Source organism: Eublepharis macularius, chromosome 6 (genome assembly GCF_028583425.1).
Source record: "Eublepharis macularius isolate TG4126 chromosome 6, MPM_Emac_v1.0, whole genome shotgun sequence".
NCBI classification, from domain to species: domain Eukaryota; kingdom Metazoa; phylum Chordata; class Lepidosauria; order Squamata; family Eublepharidae; genus Eublepharis; species Eublepharis macularius.
Window position 1 is genome coordinate 45,124,748 of NC_072795.1, and position 9,759 is coordinate 45,134,506.

General features: G+C 40.9%; 1 non-coding gene across 1 annotated transcript; it reads left to right on the forward strand.

Annotated features, from left to right (window-relative positions):
* The first annotated feature begins 549 nt into the window (after positions 1–549).
* On the forward strand, positions 550–626 carry TRNAA-UGC (transfer RNA alanine (anticodon UGC)). The gene has a single exon. It is a non-coding gene; the product is annotated as a tRNA-Ala (tRNA).
* The last annotated feature ends 9,133 nt before the right edge of the window (positions 627–9,759 follow it).

Below are 9,759 nucleotides of genomic sequence, written 5' to 3' on the forward strand. Positions count from 1 at the left end.
AGCTGAAATGTCTGGGGTCATGTTTTCAGCTCCTTTTCATCTAAGCAGAATTTTCTTCTAATGAGGGAATGTATAATTCATTTGGATCAGGAAGATATTTTTCAATTTGATTCTGTCTTGCCTGATGGTTGCTGGAACAGCTTCTGCTTGGAGTATTCAACAGTCTTCCTCGATCTGTTTCTTAGGCTGAAATTGAGGAAGTGAATGTTAAACTCTTACTCCAATTCTTCTAAGTGCCAGAACTATTTTGTCTTAAATGCGTGATGATGAGACATAGAAGTGCAGTGCCTAATCTTCAGAATGCTTGAAAAACACAGCCCCTATTGAGGAGGAGACCAGCGCTGCAAAAGCAAAGATGACAGCAATGCAATCCTAAACAGAGTTACACCTTCCTAATCCCATTCATTTCAATGAATTTAGAATTATGTTTAGCATTACTCTTTATTTTATTTATTCTCTGCATTTCCTGCTGGATCTCAAGGTGAATTACAGGGTATAAAACAGTGCAATCAGAAAGCATAAGATAACTAATGAACAACTCAATTGGACAGGGATGGGCCATAGCTCAGTGGTAGAGCATCTGCCTTGCATGCAGAAGATCCCAGGTTCAATCCCTGGCATCTCCAGTTGAAAGGACCAGGTAGTAGGTGACGTGACCTTGGACACTGGAAAGCCACTGCCAGTCAGAGTAGACAAAACTAACCTTGATGTACCAAGGGTCTGATTTGGTACAAGGCATCTTAATGTGTTCTTGGGATTTGGATTACGGAACTAGTGAACGAGAACAACAAACTATATTATAAACAATACAAAAAGTGAATTACAAGGCATAGGACTATGCAGTAAAAAGTAGAGGATACCTACAATAATCATTGCAATAGACAGATGCATGCTTTGGACAAATGACATGGGTGGACACCTGAGGCTGCCATGTATAGTATGAAACCACACCCACAGGAAACAGGTTGACAATTAATAGAAAATTTGTAATTATTAAGTGCAATTGAAAGTGCAAAGTGCTACTAATTCATAAATACTTCCATAAATCCATTCATAAATACAGGAGACACTGTATTTATGAATGGATTTATGGAAGTATTTATGAATTAGTAGCACTTTGCACTTTCAATTGCACTTAATAATTACAAATTTTCTATTAATTGTCAACCTGTTTCCGGTGGGTGTGGTTTCCCTCTGTGTTCGACAGCTTGATACAGGAACGGCTGATTTTGTTTGTCAGTTTCATGTACAGTATGAAAGCAGTCTTTGTTGATGGCCATGAAAGAAATCCCCTTCCATCAGTGAAAATTGCAACCTGACCCAAACCAATGCCGAGGCCATTTTTGCTCACCAGTGTGCAGTTGCAGCAGAACAAGGGGCTCTTCCTCTGGCAGAAAGTGTCTGGCTAACCAGTTTCCCTGGAGAGGACATAGAAGCTAAGGCCTTCCTCTGATGTTGTCTCCTAGTCAGGGATCAACTCCTAGAAAAAGAGCTGCAGGAACTCATTTGCATATGCCACACCCCCTGACATCAACTAATCTGGCTGTTTTGTACCCTATCCTGGCCATTCAGGGCCGAAATTGGGCCAAAAAAGAGGGGCTGAAAATGGTGGAAAAGGGGCCCCAAATGGTCAAGATCAAGCCGCTGCTGAGCAGGAGAGTGATCCACCGCCTGTCAGAGGCCCGATCCGGGGTATTTTGGCCCCAGTCCAAGCTGAAATGGGCCCAAAGTGGCCGGAAATCAGGTGGGCGGGGCCACCTGACACGGATCTCTTGGGAGAACTGCTGGAACTGCATTCCGGCACATTCCCCCTCAAAATGAGCCCTGCTCCTAGTGCTAGTATTTAGAGGTTTACTGACTTTGAATCTGTCATCATGGCTCTATCGTGGGACCTCTCTTCCATGAATCTAACTAATCCACTTTAAAACAATCTATACTAGTGGCTATTAAGATAGTTAATACAAGTAAATAGATTAGATTAGTATGTATTATATAGATATATATTATATATATTATTATAGACTTTAAGAATCTATATGATATATTCTTTAGATTAAGTTGGGTATGGAAAACTGTTGGGAGTCACTAGAAAAGGGGGGGAAGAATGGGGAAAATGCAATGGGGTGGAAAATGATAATGATTTTTATGTTTATGTTTGTAAACCCATCCAATAAAAATTCTTTAAAAAAAACAATCTATACTAGTGGCTATTACTACGCCCACTAGCAGTTTATTATTCTACAATTTAATTACTTGCTGAGTAAAGAATGTCTTGAGCTGTCTATTTTACAACTTGCCAATTCTATTTGTAGGTGGGGTTGCCAACTTCCAGGAGGGGCTTGGAGTTCCCCTGGAATTAGAACTGATCCTCTAGCCTGCAAAGATCCATTCCCCTGGAGAAAATGGCAAGTTTAAAGGGCAGAATCTCTATATATTATAGATGCTAGTTGAAAACTCTTCCCAAATACCCCTCTCTACAGGCATCACCCCCAAATCTCCAGAATTTCTCAGGCTAAAGCTGGCAACCCCATTTGTAGAGCATTAATATGATCAGTGCCACTATGCTATGTGACCTTCAGCATGTACTCAAAACAAAATACATCTTTTTTACTCGGGCTTTTAATTAGGGGGTTTATCTTACCAGTTTTTTTAAATGGCCTATTCTATTTAATGGACAGTTTTTATGTTATTGATGATCAATGGCTTGTTTATAATTTTTTGTTAACAGCTTGTTTTTATATTATGCTGTTTTACTCTGAAGAAGCAATATCCTAAATAAATAAACAAATGACCACAAAACCAATAAAATCCTGCTGGTTCAGCAGGTCTATATAGACCAGCAGGCTGCTCCTTTGCGTCACCTCCAGCCAGCCGCACACTTTCTTCCTTCTCTTGCCCCTTGCTTGGCGAGGGGGCAGTGGTGGGAAGAGGAACAGGAGGGTGGCTTTCTCTTCCCAGTAAGGCTTGTATGCAGGGCATGGAGGCCAAATCCTCTCCCTGTTATCCAGGGCCGGATCGATGGGGGGGGGGCAGGGGTGGTAGTCTGTCCCCGGCACCACCAAAGAGGGGGCGCCGGGTGCAGCTGCCAGCACCAGGAGCGTGCAGGTGGCAGGATAGGGGGCATGCTTGCCACATGCCCCCTGTCCTGCGGGGCAGGCAAAAGGCAGCAGCTGGGAGGCCGCCCGCACCATTCGCCTGCCCCGCAGGACAGGATCATGCAGCAAGCCAGCCACCCCCTGTCCTGCAGGGAAGGCAAATAGCACGGGTGGCCTCCCAGCCACTTGCACTGCCACCGCCAGCTCCACTGTGCACCAGGACAGCTGGCTTGCCGCGGGGCGGTACGCGCCGCCCTGCGTGATGACATCATGGAAGTGATGTCATCACAGTGCTGGGAGCGCACACATGTGGCCAATCTTTGGCTGCCCTGGGCGCCGGCAACCGTAGATTCGGCCCTGCTGTTATCACCTCCTAGCACTTAATATGCTGAGGTATACTGCTTCTGAACATGGAGGTTCCATTTACTTATCATAGCAAAAAACCATTAAAGGACCTATTCTCCATGAATTTGCCTAATTTACTTTTAAAGTCATGTAAACCAGTGGTCATTACAACATCATGTGAAATGAGTTCCACAAAGTAATAACACACCATGTGAAGAAATATTTTCTTTTGTCTGTCTTGAATCTAACAGGCATCTTGCACACTAGGTCCCAATGAATTCTAATCTTATAAGACGGAGGCTTTTTTCTGTCTATTTTTTCTGTTACATGCATCATTTTATAATTCTCTTTCATGTCCACTCTTAGCTATCTTTCTTCTAAACAGAAAAGACCCAGACTCTTTAGCTTTCTCCCACAGATTGACATCCTGCTTGATTTTGGTGTAGTGCTTCCTCTTTTCAGATTGATCCACAAATATTTGGCATATCCCTGCAAAGAGAATGGCTTTGGTAAATCTTGTTTCCTGCACTGCAATTTTCATGGAGCTGAAAATAAGCAAGGTTGCCTTTATAATAACTTTCCTTCTCTCTTCCAGTACTATGTTGTGCTATATTTCTAAGAGAAATAAAGGAGAAAACTTTCTACTTGAGAATTATTGCCAGAGGGAAAAGCAGCCTAGATTTTATTGCTACACACAGAGAAAGAATGGGGCTTGAACAGAGCATATATACTTTTGATTTCATATCACTGAAGACTGGGGATAAAATATCATAGATGTCAGGCAACAGAAGTTCTAGCAAAGGGCAAGCTTCTTTCTTTCTCTCTCACTCTCTCTCCCCCTCTCTCCCTCCCTCCCCATTATAGCATCTCTTAGATTTAATATTGACTTCAAGAATGAAATCTAAGCACGATGCATTCATATGTATGTATGTATGTATGTATGTATGTATGTATGTATGTATGTATGTATGTATGTATGTATGTATGTATGTATGTATGTATGTATGTATGTATGTATGTATGTATGTCATTTATAGTCCACTTTTCTCACTGAGTATGAGTATGAGCTTAGTACAATCAGTATCAAGTACATTTCCATACAGTATATCATTTCCATACAGAATCAAGTACATTTCCATATAGTGTCAAGGACATTTCCATAAACAATGCCATAGGGTAAATAGATACAAATTTAAAAGACATAGCGTTAGCAAGAATCCAATACAAAGTAGAAGAAAATACTGGAACAGAACATAATCACTTCTAGGATTGACATTAGACAACATAAAGCACAGGTAGCATGTAGGAGTACATATTAAAAGCAGATAATATGTAAGGCAACATAGTGGTGAAGTCTATGGTCCCTAACTCATTAGCGAAGCATCTGAGACCCATCCCTACAATACATCCTTCACATTCGAGCAAAAAGCCTTTTTGAATAATTAAGTTTTGCATTGTTTGCGGAAAGCCAGGAGAGTAGGTTGGTATCAGTGTACTGGTTATGCGTTCCCTTGCAATTAGTTGGTGCAAATGTGGGCTGTGTTTCCTACAGATATTAATGAAGAATACCATAGACTTAGTCTAGCATGGAAGTTTCCAGCTTGGGGTCCAGGGACCATTGGGGGGGACTGCAGAGTGTTTGTGCAGGGTCTGTGAATCATATGTGTACTAAGCATTGTCAGTTTGATCTTTTTGTCATTTTGTATTTCCTCAGTCAACGGATACTGATAGTACTAATAGTACAACTACTATCATGTGGGGGGAGGTTTAGCAAAATTGTTAGATGTTAAAAAGGGGTCCTCGTCCTCTGAAAGGTAGAGATCCAGGCGTCTAGCACAAAATAGCAAGAGCAGCCCAATTTCTGCTGAAGGCATCCTGGGCTGCATCTTATTTCTAGCTCAGCAGAACACAAGAGGCTCACTGTACAACCTCAAGCATATTTGTGAGCCAGAATATAAGCATCTCAAAGCAATTGAGAGAGAGGGTCAAAATCCCACCAAGGGGAAATTAAGATAAAGCAAAACAGAAGGAATAGTCAGGGCTAGAATCAACCCTGCACAGATTTTAGACCATTGTGTTGATCGTTCCAAAGCAATTTTACAGCACAAACCTAGGCGGAGTTACACGCTTCTAAAGCTATGGGCTAAAACCTTGGTTAGAATTGCACTGTTAATCACTTTGCTTAGCATTCTCCTATGTGGCCACCCTTCCACTACATGAATAAGATTCATCCTCACTGCCTGCTGCAATTCATCCCAGCAGCTTTTGTCCTTCATCACTTCTCTCCACAATGTATCCTGTATAGCTTAGGATGTGAACTCAGATGTGTCCTGCCCTTTCCCTTTGTTAGAGAACAGATGTTGGAGGACACTCTCAGTGTCCTAAATCCGTGCTGCAGACTGCTGAGGTTAGTAATGAGCAGGGCCATGACATGAATCCCTTTCTCTTTTAAAAACAGACATTACTGTGAAACAATACAAACACTTAAGGAATATGGAATGGAGACTTCCTGACCTCTAGAATATATTCTTTCTCTGTCATTTAGCATTATATTGAGCATTTACTGAGAGCATTTACTGAGGTTGCCAAATGGAAGACCTCCCACTGGTAACTTGATCTTCTTGCCACTGCTTCTTCAGGCAGCAAGAGAATTTTTTTTTTTAAAAAAAATCATCACTGGCTGCACTTGATGTGATCTCACTTCCATGGAAAACACAGAAATGACATCATGTTGATCTAGGAATCTCCAGAAACTCTATGGTTTTACATCATGTGCAATGGCAGTGGTCCCATCCCCCATCTCCTGCTGTTTGCAAGCTATAGGCTGGCAACCCTAGTATAGGGACATTTCTGGGACTCCAGCCAGTTTTGGCAATTTGATGTCCAAAAAGAGAATGTCCCCCCATCTATTAATTCCTTTGTGAGCATGGATTAAGTAGGCTATTTTCAGTCCTTACTTAGCACATAAAAGTAACTGCTGCTTCATACTTTACTGGCAGTAAATATCTACTTACAAGAATTGAGTGGAGGAAGAAAATAAAAAAATGAAATGCCTGCATCCTCTTTTCTTATACTGTAAATATGTCCTAAAGATGGGAAAAGGTTAATTCCTAAGTTGTATACCTTTGTAGCTATATACCCCATAGCTATGTAGCTATGTAGAGCTTCTTCATAGTAACTGGTTTTCTTTCATCAGGTCCATTATGGAATTTCCCTTTTATCATCCCCAAAGTTTCTGCTCATTCTGATTTGAACAAAGGAAACACTCCTCCTTTATTTTTAATCAAATTCTTCCCAAGCACATGCTGAAATTTTCCAGAAGACTCTAATGGTTTCCTTTGCCAAAAGCATCTGGATTTTTTAATTTTTTTTTTTGCTGTGGATGTGACATTCAGCTGCCTCTCAGAGAAGCCCGAATCTACATATCAATTGCTTTCCCCCCATGGTTTCACAACAGCTAGTCTTACCTGGAGAGGCAGTTTTCGGCTAACCTTTGAACATAAACAGAAGGCGGATTAGACATTTCACACTAAAGCTGTGAATTTACAAAGGTTACCAGCAGGTTGAGAAGTTATTTTATCACATATGGTATTAGCTTTTGTTTGGGAAAATAAGCAGCTAGGGGTTGTAAGACATAAACTTCAAAAATGTTTTAGAGAAGACAGTTGAGCTCTCTCTTCTTTTGCACAGTATTATTATGCTTGTCAATTATACTTATTGTCACAATAGGTTTCTGAAGGGGATATTTAATGGACATGATTTGAACAAGGATATATCTGAAAACTCCTTTGAACGTCACGTTATTATCTTCAGAACAGAACACGCTTGATAATGATAAATACGTTAGCTTTCTAAATGTGTTAAGAGGAAAGAACACATTTAAATTGGCATTTATTCTCTTTCATCACTTGTCTCTTTATCTTATTTGAGACATATTAACCAGGATGGCATTATAGTTACTTTAGCTCACATGAATAAATTGATTACTAATCAGAAAGCCAAAAATTTAAAACAATTATAATGAACAATCATTGGACAAAAAAGGGAATAGATTTCTCCTCTTTCTATTTTTTTTAAGTTGAGACATTATAGAACCATAGAAACATAGAACTGGAAGGAACTCCCAAAGGTCATCTAGTCCAACTCCTATATAATGCAGAATATTCACAGCTACCTGCCCCTCCCCAATAACCCCTGCTCAAATGCCCAAATGAAGGCAAAAACCCTCCTGGATCCCTGGCCAATCTTGCTTGGAGGAAAATTACTTGCTTACTCCAAAGTGGCAATTGGCATAATCCTGAGCACATAAGAAAGGGTCATGAGAGCTCTGGCTCACCCCTTCTTGCCCTCCCTCTCACAATCTAAGTTCATACTGAGTCACAGAATGAACATTGCTGACAGATGGTTATCTAGCCTCTGCTTAAAAACCTCCGAAAACAGCCCACCACCTCTCAAGGAAGCCTGTTCCACTAAGGAACTTCAAGAAGTTCTTCCTAATGATTAGGTTCTGGTCCAACCCCCTGAGGAAACAAAAAACAACTCTGCTCCATCCTCTATGTGACAACCCTTCAAATATTTGAAGAGGACTATCATATCACCTTTCAGTTGCCTCCTCTCCAGACTACACACATCCAACTCCTTCAATCTTTTCTCATAGGACTTGGTCTCCAGACCCCTCAACCATCTTTTGAACACTTTCCAGCTTGTAAACATCCTTACACCGCAGTGCCCAAAAGTGAACACACTACTCCAAAAGAGGTCTAAGCAAAGTGATCATGTGATCTGAACACCGTACGTCTATTGACACAGCTCAAAATCACTTTATCTTTTAAGCTGCCACAATGTTGACTCATGTTCAACATAAAGTCTCCTAAGACCTCTAGATCCTTTTCACATGTAGTACTCCAAGAAAATCACCTGAGAAATTTGAAAAGCAAATCTTTGAAAAAACAGATTTAATAGGGATCATGTATAAAATTCCAATAGAAATTGGATCTGATAACCAGGAATTTAATCCCCATTTAATGATGATAATGGTGGAGTAAGAAGTACTCCACTAAACTGAGATTCTTTATGCCTATAAGTGCTCATGCTTGCAAGTATGGTTTTATTGAATCGGAACTACAAAGGGACAAAATGCTTGCTTGGACTTGAGACAGCGTGTGTGATGCTATGGTTAGCATGTCAGACTTGGGCCATTTCCACATGCTGTTAAAGAGACAGCCCACTTACTGAACTCTGACCTTTTTTCCCACTCACTCCATACATCTCCGATTTCAAAGTGGAAGCAGGCAGTTTGGCTTCTGTTTTTTCAGCTTCTTTCAGCTGGCACAGGAAAGTGTGGGAAATACCATTCTCAGAAAAGATGCTGAAAAACTGGAAGCCAAACTGCCTACTTCCACTTTGAAATCGGAGACGTATGGAGTGAGTGAAAAAAAAAGGTCAGAGTTCAGTGAGTGGGCTGTCTCTTTAACAGCGTGTGGAAACAGCCTTGGATGCGAGAGACCTAGGTTTAAATCCCACACACTACCATGAAGCTTGGTTGGAGATCTTGGGGCCAAACACAGTAATTTAGCCTAATCTACTGACCCACTATAAAGTAAAAATGGGGAAGAGAGAACCATGAATGCGACTTTGAATCTTTGGTAGGATAAAATGGACTAGAAAGAATTGTTAAGGGTATTAAACTGTAACTGTGTGATCTTCTGAGTTTGTCTTAGGTTGTTTTATTAATTTTCAATTAAAAATTCTTTTTTGGGAAGAGGTGGAGTTCTGGTACCTTTAGAAGCTGTGTATGGCAGAATTTCCTATACTCTTATGCTATCTTTAAAACTCCATACTGTATCTGTAATATATATCTAATTTTTAACTGGGACACAGAATGTGGATTAATAGATCAGAAAAATATAACAAGGGATGAGGATTGCCAGGTGCCCACTTATGGTGGGAGGTCACCTGGTGATTGGTTTCAATGCCTGCCTGTGCTCAGGCATTGGTGCGAGAAATTGGGTAAGGGAAAGAGGGGGAAGCTTGGAGCTTGTGTTGCACTAAAGCACTGGTGTCACCTGGTTTAAAATGAAAGTGGCAAGGGATGTTCTGGTAGTTCTAAAAGAACTACTAAAAGAACTACCCCTGCTTGTTTTAAAGAAATACCAGAGTATTCTGGGGATCTACTGATGTTACTTCCTGGTGCCTGGGGAGTGACTTCAGCACATCTCTGGTGATAGTGTAATGCCAATGGCAGTGCTGCAACTAGCAGCAGTTGCTCCCATGCAACTGGACCAGGCCTGGTGGTAGCAACCACCACACAATTTAACAT